Source organism: Thalia democratica, chromosome 3 (genome assembly GCF_965202585.1).
Source record: "Thalia democratica chromosome 3, ktThaDemo2.hap1.1, whole genome shotgun sequence".
Taxonomy (NCBI): Eukaryota; Metazoa; Chordata; class Thaliacea; order Salpida; family Salpidae; genus Thalia; species Thalia democratica.
The window spans coordinates 7,644,863-7,663,648 of record NC_139167.1 but is presented as its reverse complement, the minus strand read 5'-3'; positions in this window follow the sequence as shown (position 1 = coordinate 7,663,648).

Below are 18,786 nucleotides of genomic sequence, written 5' to 3'. Positions count from 1 at the left end.
GTATCTATCGAAAACTAATTTAGTTTTTAGGCTATTTTAGATAGATTTTTCTTTGTTTACTTGTAGAAAATTTTACTTTTTGAAACAAAAGAAACAATTGATAGAAGTTAAAAATTCATTAATCAAACATAAGTAAATAAGTACTTAGGATTAAAAAAAACTCACTATACAAGCTGCTAAAAATTCTAAAGTAAATTATTAAATTTTAAGCACAACTAGTTTTTTAAATATAGATAACAGTCATAAATGTTTAGTATGTTTGTTGCAAAAATATTTTTGCATATGATTAAAAACTTATAACAACGACACTTGTTAATAAAACTGAACAAAATAAACAATTTGGCTTAAAGCTAGTTGTTATGTTGTTTTAACATTTATAAATTTTTATTTTCTGTTGATTTTTAAGAACTTAGCAGACAATATAGCATAACTTTAAATACTTTATGTGTATATATTATAATTATGCTTTATTGTAAAATATAGCTTTAATAAATTTTAAAATATCATGTTGCTTTTTGCTTACTCATCATGAAAAAGCGAATTTGAAAACATAATTTGAAAACTTTGAAACTTTATTTGAAACGACTTTAACACAAACTTGTGCCAATATTAATATTAATATTACAGAACTTTCCGCGATGTTTTTTTTTTATTTAAATTTTATGAGCCACAAACATGTGGTAGAAATAGTCTTATAGTGGTCTTAATTTAATTTGTCAAATGCCTAGTTTTATTCTAATTTTAAAAATTAGCACAAAGTTTTCTGGTAATGTAACATAACTTCATTAAGTTAATTTTTTAAATAAAATATTTTTTATATAAATTTTAATTAAATTAAATCAAAAATATTATTAAAACAAAAACTTTTCTTAAATAACTTTTGGTAGATTTATCAATTAAACTATTTTATAAGATTTTATTATTCATCAAAATAGTATTTATAACTGCCTTATCTAACTTTATAAGCGTTTAAGCAAATTTGATTTTTTTTTAATAAAATTGTTTATCAGCCTTACTTTGAGATTTTAAACTAACCGACCTGTTCAACTCAAAATATTTAATTTAAGCAAATTTATATTTGTAAGTTTACATTAAGTACTTGTAATAAAAGTTAAATAACGTAAGTTGTTAAACAAAGTTTAGGAAGTTTTAATTTTTTTCATATTATAACAGTATTAGGTATTAAATTTTATTTTTTAAATTTTGTTAATAAACTTTGAAAATTTAATAATATTTGTTTTTTTATGCATGTAAATTCTATATTTAGTTTGATTAAAAAGTGTAAGGTTATTAATCTAAAAATAAAACAGAAACAACGAACCAGACAACTTACCAAATTAAAGAAAAAGTTTATTAATCATAGTTATTTGTAGCGTACTTTTTTTTAGAGTTAGATTTTTATTAAAAATAGTTAATATTTGAACCAAACTTGTAATAATCAAGTAAAAATAAGTTAGTATTTTTGTTATTCAATTAACAGTACATTTACTATGTTACAAAACAAAGTTTGAAACGTTATTAGATAATTTTTATAACATTTATTAAATCGTATTATCTATTTCAAATTTTAATAGTGATGTCATATTGCTTTTATTAATAATCCTCAATAAACAATTTTATAATAGAAATTTAAAAGCATTAACTCGACTGTAATGCGTTATTTGTATTTGTACTAAAAGATTAAAAAAGTGTGCTTTATTGCTCCAACTTTAGCCTTATTGTCTAACACTTTTTATAAGATTTAATACCACTTTTTTGAGCAAAGTGTTTATGAATATTTATTTTTGTAAACTAAGATTATGCTTAAAGTAAAATAAAAAAAATCTAACAAGGTGAAAACTGTTTAATACAACAATTCAGTTTATTTTTTATTATTTTAAAAAGAGTCTATGAAGCAATAACTTCTATGTGTGTATTATTTATAATATAACTTCATTTCATTACACAAAAAGGTGTCAAAATGAGAGTAAAATTAGAGTTACTTTTTTTTAGCTAGTTTTGAACTAATTTAAAACTTAAGTAATATTACTTAGAACAAAATTTATATCAGTAAAGTAGTTATGGTATTGATTCAAATACTTATAAATATTTCGTAACAATACTTAGCCACAAACTGTGAAAGTTTAAAAATGTAATTTTTTAAGTTTTATTCTAATGTAATAATGAAACACTGTTATCCAATTTTTACAGCTTATTAGCTGCATATATGACTATAATAGTTATTTTCAATACATGTTTAGTATTTGTTAAAATGTTGGGCATCGACGTGATAACTTTATTATTTTCACTTTGATTGACCTAATGATAACTTCACCTTATTCTCATTAATTATATAGTTTTTCAATTATAACTTTGTTTCAATAAATAAATTAAAATTTATAAAATAAGTTTTTGATGAATAATCACTAACTGGCATTGATCGTTAGATATTTTACGATGCAAGCAAAATTTTACAAGCACCATTTTTAAACTTATCTTAATTTATACTTTTACTATTTCTACAATGTAAACAAACTTATGTTAAGTAGAACATTTAGTTTCTAAAAAGTTAAAAGTATATACATTTATATTAAATTAAATTAAATCTAATAGTTCCTGAATAATTTTACAAATGTTGGTATACTTTTTCGTCATAATATATCATACGTTGGTATACAATTTGTTGTATTAAAAGCCTATGTTTTTATTTTGAATAAAGTTTATTTTATTTACCATCCTTAAATTCCTTTTTACAAATAAACTCATGGTAATTTTATTTGTTCTATACTTTAGCAGTTAATTATAACATAATAAGCTTATAGTCACCGTAAAGTATGTTTAACATTGTTTTTTTTGTATATGTCAAGTGTGTAAAAATTTTAGCAAATCTCAAATCGTTATCAGTCGCACATTGAAGCTTTAAACTTTTTGTACTTTTTTACATATATATTATATTGTTTGTAAAACTATTTATATTTTATTTTTATTTTTTTAAACAGGTTAGTATTTCAATACGATTTGTTGTATCAAAAAAATAGTTTTTATTATTGAAGTAGTTTTTTTTATACATATTTTAATTAATAGTTACAGTTGTACTCAGGTTTATATTTTCATTAGTTTTATTTTTCAGCAGGTAAATTTAATTCGTTTTCAGCCAAATTTTATGGCTTTAGACTGCGCGTAATTTTGCCTAATATTATCACGCTGTTTAGTCTAATTATACCTGTAAGTTTACATTATATCCTTGTGATAAAAGTATTCTAACGCAGGTTATAAATTTTACTTTGTTTATTCCATAAATAAATTTAAACTAAAAAAAAAATTGTTATGCAATGTATTCAAATTTAAATAAATATTCATTTTAAAGTGTAATTCCATTCAAAAAAAAAAACTCTAATGAAGACTTAACCTTATAAGCACATACAAAAGTTTGTTAATCACAGATTTTTGGTAGTATTAAAAATGATTGAATAGCGACAAACAAAATATTAGTTCAATTTTATATACAGTTGCTCTATTCAAATTTACTGTATTTATGTTGCAAAAAAAATATTTTAAAGTCTTCTTCGCTTAAAATAGTTCTACTTTATTTTTTAATCTGTAAAAACTTAATTATATTAAATTATACTTGAACATTTAAACGTAATATTTTTATGCTACAATATGTAAATCATATTTAGTAAAAGAATACAGTTTGTTTCATTAAGAATATTTACAACTAGTTCAAGTAGGAATAGGCATTTGAGAATTCATGAATAATGACTGAAGGTCTTATTTCATTTGACTTAAAACTTATCTTAAAATAAATAAAAAGTTATGAGTTATAAATATAAGTTTTTGTTCATAAAAATATGAACAAAGTTTTGTTGGCGACACAGTCTAATCAAGTTTTTTAGTGTTGCACTAACAGCTTTAACTATGATTTTATAACAATAAAGGTTAAAAATAAATTATAATCGAAAAGTTAATAAATTAATTTTTAATTTAAAACAAAATATAATCACATTAAGTATCTAAACCTAATCTAAATTGACTGCTTAGCTTATAAAACCAAAAAGAGAATACTAATACAACAATAATAGTCAGTTTTAAACCAAACTATTTATTTTGACAACATTTGTTAACTAAAACTGTTGTTATAAACTTTTAATGTTATGCAAAACTAATTAAACACTCAGACTATTCACTATGTTTTATAATAAGTAAAACTAAGTTGTATTTTCAGCACAAAATAATGTAGTTTTGAACGTTTAACAGCTTGTTTTGCTTGATATATATTACACGATGCGACTTTTATTAAGTCATTAATTGTTTTTTCTGGTTAACTATCGTTTCTAACTCGATCACTTCTAACCAGGGGCGTAGCGTGGGGAGGGACGCTGGCGCATGCGTGCTACCCAAAAACAAAAAAAAAAGAAGTAAAAAAAATGCAATATCTTTATCCTTTATTGTTTATTTTTTCTGTTTAACTTGCCTTTTTTAAAATATGTTTTTCTAGGATTCGAAAAGTGAAACGAAATTTCTAATACCAATTAGTGACAATTTAGGGAAATTACCCAGTATACTGATTCGGTGCGTAATTTCAAATGCGCACCGATGTTAATAAAAAACTCCATGAGAAAAAATTTTATAACTTCATTAACTTCATAAGAATTTAGACTCAAACAGTACGTAACTAGTGAGTGCACCGCAGTAGTATAACCTTTTGCCAAATTTTTTTACAAGGGCAAATGCTAACATTTTGTTAACAAACCATAAAGCTAAACCTGTTTTATAGTGATAATGATTCAAGAATAATCAAACTGTAGTAAAAATAGCAATAAACAACTGTTAATAAATTAAAAATAAATTGATAATAAGAATAAAAATTATTTACAACATAATTTAAAAAAGAAAATAACAAAAAAAAAATAAAAAATAAAATAAATAATAAACTAACAGTTCATACTGTGATTACAGTTTTAATCACACTATACAAAAAGTATTGTTTAAACTGTCTATACTTTAAATTTTTATCAAAAGTAGTTTCTTTTTTTATTAAGATAACAAACAAATCAAAATTTGTTATTCTATCAGCCATAAAGTTTATAAAATAATCAAGTTTTGTAGCAAGTTATTTTAAAATTTCTTTAGTCACGTCATGACTAAACTTATAGCAACTTGTAAAACAGAATTTTTACAATTAATTCATATTTTAAAAAACATAGTTGATTAATCTAAAATTTAAATTTATTAAGTTTTAAATCAAATTTTAAATGGTATTTAAAAAAAAATCATTTTACCAACTGTTTGTAGTATTTTAAAAATGCTATTCCCTAAAGATCTTAGAAAAACTGATCTTAAGATAAGTATAAAGTTATATTTCTTGTGAATTTTTAAAAGCATTGAAAATGTTGACCTTAAGAAAATTATATTTTAAACATTTTGTTTTGTATCAGAAACATTTAGTAAAATCTTTTCACACACTTAGAATAACTCAGGATTTTATGAAGTTTAGGAAAACTTTAGTATGACTCAGTAAAAATCAGGATAACTCAGAATGTTTTAAGTATTTTTAAGCTCAGGCTGACTAAGGATAGAATTTTTTTTTATTCAGGGTAGATTTAGTGGTTTTAAAATCTTTTTTATAAAACCTAGTTTCTATTAGTTTAAAAAAAATAAAAAAATCTCTAAAATATTTTAAAATATTTATGATGACACATGACATTTTTAAACTAACTCAGGGCAGTTATTTTGACTCAAAGAGTGGCAACACAATCCTGATATCTTCAAAGTTAATTATTTTTTGTTTTTTTTTTTTTAAACATGTTTAATAATACTCAAGAAAAAGTAAACATTGTTTTCATTAATTTTTGATTATTATTTAAAAAAATATGCAAAGTAAAGTAAAGTAAAAAAATTATTGTATGAAAAGTTGCAAGTCTAAAAATATGTCAGATAGGAAATTATCTGAAGTTCAAAAGTTTGAATTGAAAAATAGCAGACCAACACCAGATATTGCTATTACTCATGACTGCAGTTTAAGTGCTATGAAATTTTTATTTTTAATTTTGTTTATATTTCAGTTTTTCTTCATTTGTTAAAATTTATTTTTACAGTTTTATATTTTAATATAGGTAAAAATGTAGAAGTTAAAAAAAACTAGCTCTTTAGATTTATCTACAAAAAGTTAAAAAATTTAAATCTTTTTATTTTAATACTGAATATTTAACATTTTTATAAAAAGTTAAAGATAGTATATTAAAAGCTGCAACAAACTAAATGTATGAGTTATATTGAGTTTAATACAATTATTTTTTGTTGATATAAAATACATATTAAACTTTATTTAGAAATTGCACAGAGAAAAATGTTTTGAGGTATTAATTGTTATACTCAGTTGACTATTTTTTTGTAATTTAAGGCCATAGGGTAGGGGTAAGCCATGTTTTTTAGAAGTTGATCTTATTTTAAAGATTTTTTTAAGCTTTAAGATGCTTTTTATTGTTTAAAAAATTTTAATAATATTTTAAGTATGACCAGTCAAAGTCGGGCCGCATAATAGGTTACCTATGGAAAGGGAAAACTAAAACAGCGAAAAAAAGCTAGGTTGTTTAAAATCTATCTCCTCCTACATTTTTCAACCAATCTTCTTCAAACTTTAACAGTTTAATCTATATACAGTAACAAAAATACATTACTCGTGAATTTAAAAATTTGTGGTAAATTTAAAAAAAAAAGCTTTTTTTTTTTATTTTTTTTATAACATTCTTATTTATTTTAATTATCTAAATTCATAAGTAACGTTTTTTTGTTGTAATGAAAGGAAAATTTTCTTAAACTTGAAAAAGATTGCTTGAAAAATGAAGTAGGAGATAGATTTTTAGTAATCTTTTAAATTTACGAGAAAATTGTCCCCGAAACATTTACGGCTCAAAAATTTTAGTTTAGGGTATTTTTTGAGAAAAAAAGTTAGCGCACCCCCTGGTCAAAATACCACGCTACGCCACTGCTTCTAACCCGATTATTTCTAACCAGTTATCACATCCAACCCGATCACTTCTAACTTCTAGTAAATTTAATACTATATTATTCGGATTATACATAAAAAAATAGTATAAGTTTTAATTTTAGTATCAGCTTTACATAATTTTAATTTATTTTATTACTTAATTGTTTTATATCTCATCCTACACTTAGTTTAAATTTTTCGTTATTTCTTATGTTTTTTGTTGATTCAGTCTAATTCAACAGACGTGTTTCGTTGATAGTTTACAATTTACTATATCGTTTACTTTACAATTTTACAAACTCTTCTTTGTAGGAAATTTAACTAAGCAATTAAAGCTATTTTAAGTTGGTTATCAATGTCATATACTAACTAAAACATTCTTAACATAAGCAAGTTTTAAAAAGAAAACCTTCACAATTTTAACATTTTTAAACAAAACCATTCATATAACGGGTTCAAAAAACTACATTTAAAGTGCGACGTAAATGTTGTATTATTGCTGACTAATGAATTAATGTTTTATAGTAGATAAGGGGTTTTTTTCATCTAAATAACTAATACAAATTCTAGTACTAACATAGGCCTGTTTAGATATTTCGAATAAAACAACATAAAGTTTAATAACAACAACTTTATATTATAAACAACTTTGTTTTATCACTTAATTATTTAAACACTGTCTTAACTGAAAAACCATTTACCTTTTCTCTATCTTCTTTTTATTTTACAAAAATATTTAAGTAAACCTTATTTTTGTATCTACTGTATATAAAGATGAATGGTATTCAGGTAGTATGGCTTTTTTTGTATGAGAACAAGACAATTTTGATACTTCGACATATAAAAAACTGACAAATAAGCACTTTGTTTTAATATTTATTTTATTTGTTTATATTTATTAATTCTCATACCAATGCCAGTTTTAAGTATCGTCATTTGTAAAACTTTTTATAAATTACAAATTAATATAAATTTTTTTAACATATAATATTATTGTACGTTTTAGATGCTTTAAAATGTTTTTAATTCAAAATAAAAGTTTTTTGATACAAATTTTAGTTTTTAAAAGCTTTTAAAATTATCATGATCACTTAGTTCTTATTAACGTCTATACAAATACTTGAATAATTTTATAATTGAAAAAAAAAAAAAGGAAAAAATAACAAACAATCATATTAAAATTAGAACAAATTTACTAGTACTAAACTTTTTTAATTAAATTAGTCTAATTTTTTTTTACTTAAAAAGCATTTTATATATGTTTTTTAAAAATAAAATTCAGTACTGTCATTATAATACTAACAAGTATATTATGTAAAAGAATTTGTAAGCTTGTAAGTTTTTTAAGGTAAAAGTTTTTTACATCTTTGGCTAATTTATCTAACTTGTAGTTTTAAATAAATCACATATTTTGTTTAAGTTTACTTAAACTTGTTTTTTTCGACTATACTTTTCATAAAAAAAATAAATAAAAATGATTAGGTATTATTTACAGTAAAACTTATCTACTTACTATACTTTGGACTTCTTAGCTCACTTTAATTAAGATTAAGTTTAATTAATTATGTCGTAATGATAATCGGTCGAATAAATTTCTTTGGTAACAGAAAAAAACTATAAAGTTTTAATATTAGTGTAAGTTAACTTGAGAGTTATGAATTGTAGATTGTTAGTAGTGTAAAAAATAAACTATAGAAAAATTATCTAAACAAATTAAAGATTTAAGCATTTTGTTTTAATTTTGTACTGATTTCAAAATACATTTGTTAAAATATTATTACTCTGAATATTAGTTGCATTAACAATGTTCAAAGCTTTATATATTTTAAATATTCTTAGTAGCTTTAAAAGTTATTAACATTTTTTTAAAGGTTTATAATTATTAAGCATTTGATCTACAATGAATGTGCAAGGTGATTACAAAAGACATAGCTGTGTAACTTGTGAAAAATGTTTTAAATCAAAGTCAGCGTTGGTAAAACATACTGGTGAAAAACCTTACTGTTGTGATGTTTGTGATAAAAGTTTTACACAAAAAGGTAGTTTGAAAACTTACAACTTACTCATTCTGGTTTAAAGATCTATCAATGTGATGTTTGTAAACGATGTTTTTCACAAAGAGGTCATTTAAAATGCCACGCAATAGTTCATACTGATAAAAAACCATTTAAATGTAAACAGTGTGACACACTTTTCACTCTAACCATAATTTGAAAGTACACATGTTAATACATAGTGGTAGAAAAGATTTTAAGTGTGATGTTTGTGAGAAAAAGTTTGCTCGTAAATTAGTCTTAAAACGACACATGCTAAATCATACTTAAAAAAAATCTCATAAATGTGAAGTTTGCAAGAAAAAGTTTTCACTGAAAGATCATTTAAACACTCATATTAGAATTCATACTGAAGATCGGCCGTTTGGATTCGAAATTTGTGGTAAAAGATTCTGGCATAGTTCTACTAGGAATAGTCATTTAAAAGTTCATAAACAATGACAAAGTTCCTCTTCTTAACGACTTTTAGTTTTTCTTATAATAAATATATTGTATAAAATGTTAATACTAACAAACAATTTATAAATTGCTATATTATGTACTACTTTTCGAGCTGGTATATGATTTATATTGGCTAAGTTTAAATAAGTTTACTAACTAAGATTTTGAAATATTTATTCTTGCTAAGCTAAAATGTTTTATTAAAAAAAATATATTTTATAATTTAGTTTAAATTAATTCATTTTTCAATACTTTTATGTGTTTAATTTTATGTTTTTAGTGGATTAAAATCTTTTGTTTTTATCTGCGGTATTATTAGAGTTGTTTAAGGTTTTTATTCATTTGTTTCTATAAGTATAGCTTAAAAAAAAATTCAAAAATGCCTTTTTGATGAATTTATAAGACTTTTGTATATTTATAAATGTCATAAATAGTATTAAAAATATTTCAGTTTGAATTTTACTTTTATATGTATTTGTTGTTTAAATTCTATATTTTATTTCATTTGTATTTTAAAAATAAACAATCAAATCTAAAGACCAATTTTTTACTTAGCTTATTGCTTTAATATAGTAGGTTGTTGCAATTAAAAGTAAATTTGTGCTTGTATGCAGAGCAGTTTTTTTTCTTTAATTTATTAGAAGTTATGCTTAACTACAATGGAAATTTGTTAAAAAGTATTTTACGGGCTTGTACGAGATCTTATATTTCAAATAAATTTATATGAAGATAAGCAAATATATAACAAAATACAATAAATATAATACACAGCACATCTTACTGAAACGTATATTATATTAAATAATTTTTTTAATTAAAACAGTAAACTCTATTATTAAGCGTTGTTGTTTTTTTTTTATTGAAAACGTTGCGGGTCAGAAACGATGAGCTGAAGAATTTTACAATTGTTAAAGTTACAAAATACAATACGTTACTTCAATACAATATTTGTCACAACAATACGTCAGTTGAGTATGTTTAAATGCTTCATAAACTTTTTTACTTGTCAATCAGTTGAACAAAGTTCATTGATAATACAAGATAGTAATGCTGTTTTTTAAACAAGTGTAAAAAGTATTTAAAATTTTAAAATATAACTTTTTTTTGACTCATTGAAGTAATTTTAAAACAGTAAAAGCTTTTGCAATATAGAAAATTTATCCTAGAAAATTAAAGATCAAAGTAATTTGTTTTAAAATTTTAGAATGCAATAGTTTAATATTACTTAGAGTATTAGCTGCATAAATAATAATCTATATTTTATATATCTAAGTAGCCTTTGTAGCATTTAAATTTATCAACATTTTTTAGAAAGTTTATGATTATTAAGCATTTTTCCACAATGAATATGCAAGTTGAATATAAAAGACATGTTTGTTTAACTTGTGGAAAATATTTTAAATCAAAGTCAGCATTGGTTAGACATGAAAGAATTCATACTGGTAAAAACCTTACAGTTGTGATGTATGTGATAAAAATTTTATACAAAAAGGTAATTTAAATACACATTACACATTCTGGTTTAAAAATTTATCAATGTGATGTTTGCAAAAAATGTTTTTTAGAGAGAATCATTTAAAAAATCATGCAGTAGTTCACACTGATGATAAACCATTTAAATGTGAACAGTGTGACAATCGTTTTAAGCTAAAGTCGAATTTGACAAAACACATTTTGACACATAGTAGTAAGAAAGATTTTCAATGTGAAATTTGTGAGAAGAAGTTTGCTCAAAATTATAATCTGAAACAACACATGATGATAAATACTAAAGAAAAGGCCCATGAATATGATATTTGCAAAAAGAAGTTTTCTCGAAAATCAAATTTAAACGTTCACATAAGAATTCATACTGGAGATAGACCTTTTGGGTGTGATGTATGTGGAAGAAGGTTTACACAAAGTTCACAGAGGAATAAGCATTTAAAAATTCATAAAAACTGATAAATGCTTGTTTTATAACTTATTTTTTTAGAGATAAAAAATTTTGTATTGTGTAAAGTCTTTGTTTGAAAAGTTTATAAATCAGAATTATAAGGTATTTTTTGAAATGAACTTGAAAACTTTTAGTTGATATATAAACTTATGTAAACGTTTTATAACTTTGAACTTTAAAAATTTAAATAATATCTTGGGACCGAATGTTGATTTTATCTTCTGTTCAAAGTATATTTTTAAATAAATATAAATAATAAATGTTTTTTTACTAACTACAAACCAAGTTAAACTAATTAAATAATTATTTATGCTTTGTTCGAAGTAGTTTACGGCTTTAAAATAATATTACTTCTAGCTTCACTTAAACTATTACAAATATTTTTTTAATGCAAAAAGTTAAACTACAAATTTTTTCTTATAGTCCCTTAGTTACATTACATAAGTTTACCAGCATATTAATTTTTTACTTTAGACTTATTACTCCTTAAAAGATCAAAACGAGTCGTAGGTTGTCTCAGATATTGTCGTTAATTGAGTTTTTTTAACTTCACTTAAGTAGCTTTAAATATTTTGATATATTATACTGCAGTTTAAATAAATTGCTGTGTAAAAAATGTTTTAAGTAAAAATAGAGCTTTGCTGTAAGTTTAACATGACGTCGTATTTCAACATGACGTCATGTTTTTAAGATGACGTTATATTTATAATAAATAAGTTAATCTAACTTCGAACAACCATATTCAATTATCGAACCGAATAATTATTATTGAAAAAACTAATTTTATTAGCATGTTGTTTTTCTAAATATTTTGTAAAAAACCTAACTTAGTTTAAGTACTTAATTTTAATAAACACAAGTTGTAAAACTATACAACTTAATTTATCTTACCTAAAAGTTAAAAAAGTGTAAAAATGTTCAAAAAGTGTAGATAATATTGTAAATCGAGGCAACAACACTTAATTAAAGTATAGGAACGTGTTTAAATTACTTGAAGTTACTTATAGCTCAATTTTTACGTTTTCTTTACTTAAATTACTGTTTTATATAAATTGTAAAAATTATATTATACCTAGTCATGGAGCACCAAGTATATTAAATAATTAAAACTAAAGCAAAAAAAAAATTCTAATTGATGTTTACATAAGTTTTTTAGAATTAGTGAAAAAACTAAATTTTAACATATCTAAAAAAAGTAGCTGTTTACAATTTTGTGTGTTTAAAAGCTTTTATATAACAAAAAACTTAACTTTATTTGAATCATAAAAAAATTAAACTAAGTAGTAAAAATAATAAAAGTTATTAAAAAACCGTGATATGTTCGAAAGTAAATACGAAAAAAAACTAAAAATTATATAAGTTAACAGTTTATACATTTAAACGTTTATCACTAAGATAGCTCAATACAAATGCTCAATATTATTATTGATACTAATATTTCTTAAAATACATCGTCACAAAATCATTATAGTATAAAACAATAATTTGCACAATAATTATTTATAAATGACTTCATTTCTCTGTGCTAAACTAATAATACACTTCAATAGAAGTTTTAAATGGGTAGCTGTCAATTTGCACGAGCAGATAATTTTGGACGGTTTGAAATTCCAGATTTGAGTTGTTGGAATTTAACTGTCGGAACTTGAATTTTTTTAGTTTGAATTGTCCGAATTTAATTTATCTTAATATGAATTGTCGGAATATAAAATTTCGTATTCGAATTTTCTGAATTTAAGTAGTTCTTTAACCTTTTTAGATTTTTTTTTCTGTCTTTTTTTCTGTATATTTTATTTCTTTTTTTTTGTCTCGTGCAAAATTAACCCTTCGTGCAAAATAGTCTTTGTGGAATTTCGTCTCACCATGCAATTGTGTACCCTCGTAAACCTTTTTTCAGCATCAGTATTTTAGTTTCTAATACTTAACTAACTACTATACTTCAGTGCAGAAGCAGTTCTGAAAGTTAATCAAGTCAAAAAAAAAGTTATTGTAAATTAATATATGGTTTTTTTCTTGGTATTTCAGTTATTAAATTATTTAATTTGAATGCAATTAATCTAAAAGTAGTATCGAACATGAAGAAACTGATTTTAAATTTTAATAAATTTTCTTTGTGTAGGTAATTTGTTTAACTTGTCTAATTTTAGAGCTAATTAACTATACTTATTAAAGTTAATTTAGTTGTTTTTAATAATTTTATAAGCTGTATAACAGCAGTATTTTCTAGTTCTCTACAAAACAAACTTTGTTAATTTCTAAAATTTTATTCGGAAATACGTGCAAAAGTTAAAAAATTTTTATTTAGAGAAATTTTTGCTTTTTTTGAACAAAATTGGTTTTTGATATAATTACTAATTTTATACAAGTTTAAAACATAAAATAACATATACTAGGTAATCTTTGTTTTCAAACACTGTAAGTCTAAAGTTTAACATACAAAATAAAATTATTCTCTAAAGTATTTCTTAATTCAATATAGTTACTTAAAGTTATAAAAACATTATTTATATTTTTTCACGATATTAAAAGTTAAGTTCAATGATTAATATAAGATTAGTAGCTTTTTTATATTTAAGGTATCATTTTAAATGTTTTAAATTAGTCTAATAGGTATTATGTTTATTATTCAAGTGAAATTAAGTATTTTTATTGTGTTGATTTTTTTTTGAAGTTTTTAAGTATATGTTAAGATTTAATTCTAACTTAATTTAAAAAAAAAGCTGTTGTACTCAGTTACTATTTATAAATATATAGTTATAAACTGTGAATATTAATTAATTTTAATTGATTAAGCTAACTAGTGTTAATTGATTGTTTTTTCTTATAAAACCTCTAACTATTTATTTACTCAAAATTTAACTTTAAAAATAGTTGCTAAGTTCAATAAATAATATAGAACAAGCAGCTTTTTTATGTTAAAAAGATCTTTGTAAAATTTACTAATGTAGTCTAACATGTGTTATATTTATTATTGAAGTGAAACCAAACATTTCTAGTACGTTGGTTTTTTTGTAAAAACAAAACATGTGAGTAAATTTAATGTTAAGTTAATTTAAGTAAAATGCTATTGTACTCAGTACCTAGGAGTTTCTACTACTAGGTTTACTTTCTACTAAAATAAAACCACTTCTAAAATACTTCTAAAAATAAATCTCTTTATAGAAATATATCAAAACATGTTTTTATATTATTTAGTTAAACAAATTTTTTCAAGTTACAAACGAATTGATAATTGATTTAAAATGCATTTCTAAAACCAAGTCGTACTTTCTAAAGGATTTTCTTGCAAAGGTTTTAAAAAGTTTATAAATAAAATTTTTCCTAGTGTTTTGATTAGCATTACAAAACAAACAATAAAAAAAACTTAATTAGGTTTACTTTTCTTTAAATTAAATTTTATTACAATAGGTTTTTTAAGAGTTATTATTGTTCAAATAATACAAAGAAAACGTCAGCAGATGATAAAAAGAATATTTGTATAACTTGCGGAAAATTTTTTAAGTTAAAATCAGCATTAGTTGTTCACAAAAGAATTCATTCTGGTGAAAAACCTTACAGCTGTGATGTTTGCGAAAAGAGTTTTACACAAAAATGTTATTTGAAAACACATCAGCTTACTCATTCTGGTTTGAAGATTTACCAATGTGATGTTTGTAAAAAATGTTTTTTACTAAGAAGTAATTTGAAACAACATACAATAGTTCACACTGACGATAAACCATTTGTATGCGAACAGTGTGACAAACGTTTTAATCTAAAGTCTAACTTGACAAAACACATGTTGACACACAGTGAGAAAGATTTTCAATGTGATGTTTAAGAGAAAAAGTTTACTCAAAAAAGTAGTCTGAAATAACATTATTTGACTCATACAAAAGAAAAGCCTCATAAGTTTGCAAGAAGAAGTTTTCTTATAAATCAAATTTAAACCGTCAATTCAGAATTCACACTGGAGATAGACCGTTTGGATGTGATGTTTGTGGAAGAAAATTTACACAAAGCTCACATAGGAATAAGCATTTAGAAATTCATAAAAACTGATAAATGCTTGTTACATAACTTATTTATTGATTTACTGTTTTCGAGACGAAATATTGTGATTGTGTATAGTTTTTCGCTTGAAAATTTTATAAATTAAAATTATAAAGATTTGTTTTGAAATGACATTTTCTTTAAATTGACTAACTTTAGCTGATATATAAACTTTTTTTTTTAATTTAAATAATTTCTTGGAACAAAGTGTTGAATTTATATAATTTTTAAAACATTTTTGTAGAAAGTTATCTTTGCTTTTTTTTTAGTTAAACTCCCTTATTCCAATCTTTTTGTAGTAAATAACTAGTTAAGTAGTAACCAGTAATTCTTTTTGATAACAGCAAGTTGAATATATTAAGCACAAATAGTTAAAACAACAGCTGCTAAATTTAATGTATCAATAGGTGGATGTATAAATGGCAATTAACAGTAATTTTTTTTTATTTGTGTCAAGTTTAAGTTGTCTTTTTCAAGTTATTTATTTTTATAACCTATAGACTGTCCGTTCTACTATTAAATCACAATCAAGAAACATAGATGAATATTTTTATGCAGTTTTTTATAGTATTTTGATAGCTGAATTTTATTTTGTAAACTTTTTACCGGTAACAGGTCAGATATGCACGAAGACACATTTTTGAAAAACTAAATTCTAGACCAGTAGCTTTTTATATGAAGTAATTATCTAATTTAATCTGTGGCTTCTAACATAAAATAATTTTTATATTACACCAAAGTAAACGCTTTATTTGTACTTTTTTGCTGCCATGAAATTTTTGAACTAGAATAAAAGTAATTTTGAACTGAAAACAGATTTCTTAAACTTCCTTTACAAATGCTTTAATTCGATTAATAAAATGGTTTTAAGTTCAAATCAATATGAAAGTTTTAAATGAGAACCAAGCCTTATTGCAGATCATATTTCATCATAAATTACTTTTAAATCAAATGTTTATAATTAGTCGTTGTAACCCTACTTTTATTTATATATTTGACCTATACAACTATATTGTTTCGTATTTCTTTAAATTAAAAACTATTGTTTTACTTTAAAAATTGACAGTCGAAACTGAAGTTTTAACGATAAAATGTTTTTAGTTTACTAACTTTTAATTTCATTTAATTTTATAAATATAATAATAAATGTGCAAATTAAAATACTAATATATAATAATATTAATACATACACTTAAAAAATAAGAAAAGTATTAGTTATTGTAATTTAAATCCAAAAAAAAGACACGATTTATTAACAAAATTAATGATGGATCCTTAAAAAAAGTTAGAATGTTGTATCATCTGGATATGAAGAAAACTTAGAACTAAATTAAAAAGTTTCGGTTGAGAACAAATTATCTCCAAGCATAAAAACTTTAAAGTAAAATTTACTTCAGTAACCAATAAGTTTGAAGTTAGACAAAAATTCAAAGATGTAAAGATATAATTAACGCTTTTTTTGTAATTAAATATTTGGTTAAAAATCAAAATTAATTTGCTTTTTTATCAGAACTTTTTTAGTTCTTTAGTCTCCTTCGCTACATAAATCAGTTTTACACTTTAAAGTTGAACTCATTTCAAATTATATATATTTCGCAATATATTATAAAAATAAAACAATCTACTTTTAGAAACTTTGAAGCCCCTACAAAATGCCTAAATAGTTACTGTTAGTTTGCTAAATATATTCAAAACTCTAAGCTTTTGATGATAATACTTTTTGCTTGAAAGTAAAAGATACTTTACTAAAATACTTTTTATAGGTAATGTTTCCCTTTTAGTAATAAATTTATAGCTCTTCTCTTATATACACATTAATTTAATTAGCTTAGTATACGTGTATTACTAAAAGGTAAACATTAGCTATAATAAGTATTAATAAGAATTTTTATTTAAGTGTTCGCTAAGTTTATACAAGTTTGAATCAGTTTTAAACAAATATGCTTTAATATTTTACCAAAAATGTTGAATGGAAATACTTCAACAAATAAAATAAATTTTATATACATCAAGCTACAGTTCACTAGTTATATAGTGAATCACTTTGAATTATATCAGAATATAAATTTTAAGAAACTTTTAATAATAAATAAAAACTTTATTACAAATAACCATGAGTTAAACTCAACTGTATAAATTAGCAAAATAAAAGATACTTAAGCACATATAAATTGATTTTAAACGCTTTATTCAAGAAAAATAAAAATAAGAATATTTTAGATTTCTTACTATTTCTGACCTAAAAAACTAAATTGCATATTAAACGGCTTATTTTCGGAAATAGAGTTACCCATTTTTTGTTGTTTTGATGAAATAAAATTGTTTCAAGATTTTAAAGTTAAAAAATTTTTATTGAGAGTTGGTCGCTGAAGTCAATAAAATTAAAATAAAATCTCTTCATTACGTCAAAATATTTTTCGCACAAAATACTATTTACGATAAAATTGTAAATAAAATGTAAGGATAATAAATGTTTTTGTTTTCAAACGGAATTATTTTAAGCCACTAACATGTGGCTATCAATATCTATATGTATTTTAGTAAACGTGTGTACTTATAAAATAAGTATCTAAAATCAAACGATTTCTGTTAAACCAAGAAAATAAATAGATTATATAAAAGTAGCAATAATTCATCTATTTTAATGCCTAATGTTGTTTTTAAGCTTTTAAGAATTGAACCTACGTAAATGCCGTGAAGTTTCCTAACATTTTAAAAGCACTAGATTGCACCATATGAGACAAATACTTTCCCAAGGCTGGTTCGTCCTTATGTATAAATTGCAAACATTTAGTATATAAACTATTAACATGATAACTATTTAATCAAACTTTTATTTATTTACAAATTTTAAATTAATTCAATGTATTTCGATCTAATAACTCGATCTAGTACATTTTGTGTTTCCATTATGATATTTTCTAAATTGTATATGTCAATATATTTCATGCATCAATGCTTTATGTGTTCAATGTTTTATAGGTTATTTTTCTCATATCAAAAAGACTACAGTCTTCTTTAAGCTTATCAAAAAATATTTTATTTATAAAACGTTTTGATATTGATCATTAAAAAAACTTTTTACTTTGTAAGCTTATCTCAAAACATTGAACTTATTCTCAAAACATATTTAATAAAAACTGCTTTTAAAATAAAAATTGAACACATACATAATTTAAAAAAATCTTCATTAGTTTTAATTAGATTATATTTTACAATTTGATTTGACCAAAATTACTTCAAAAGAAATATACTACCGTATAATAGCAGACTAAAAGAAAAAAGTGTTAATCATATCTATTTACGTACTACATTCTATTGATTAAAGCATTACAAAATTGATTTAAAATTTT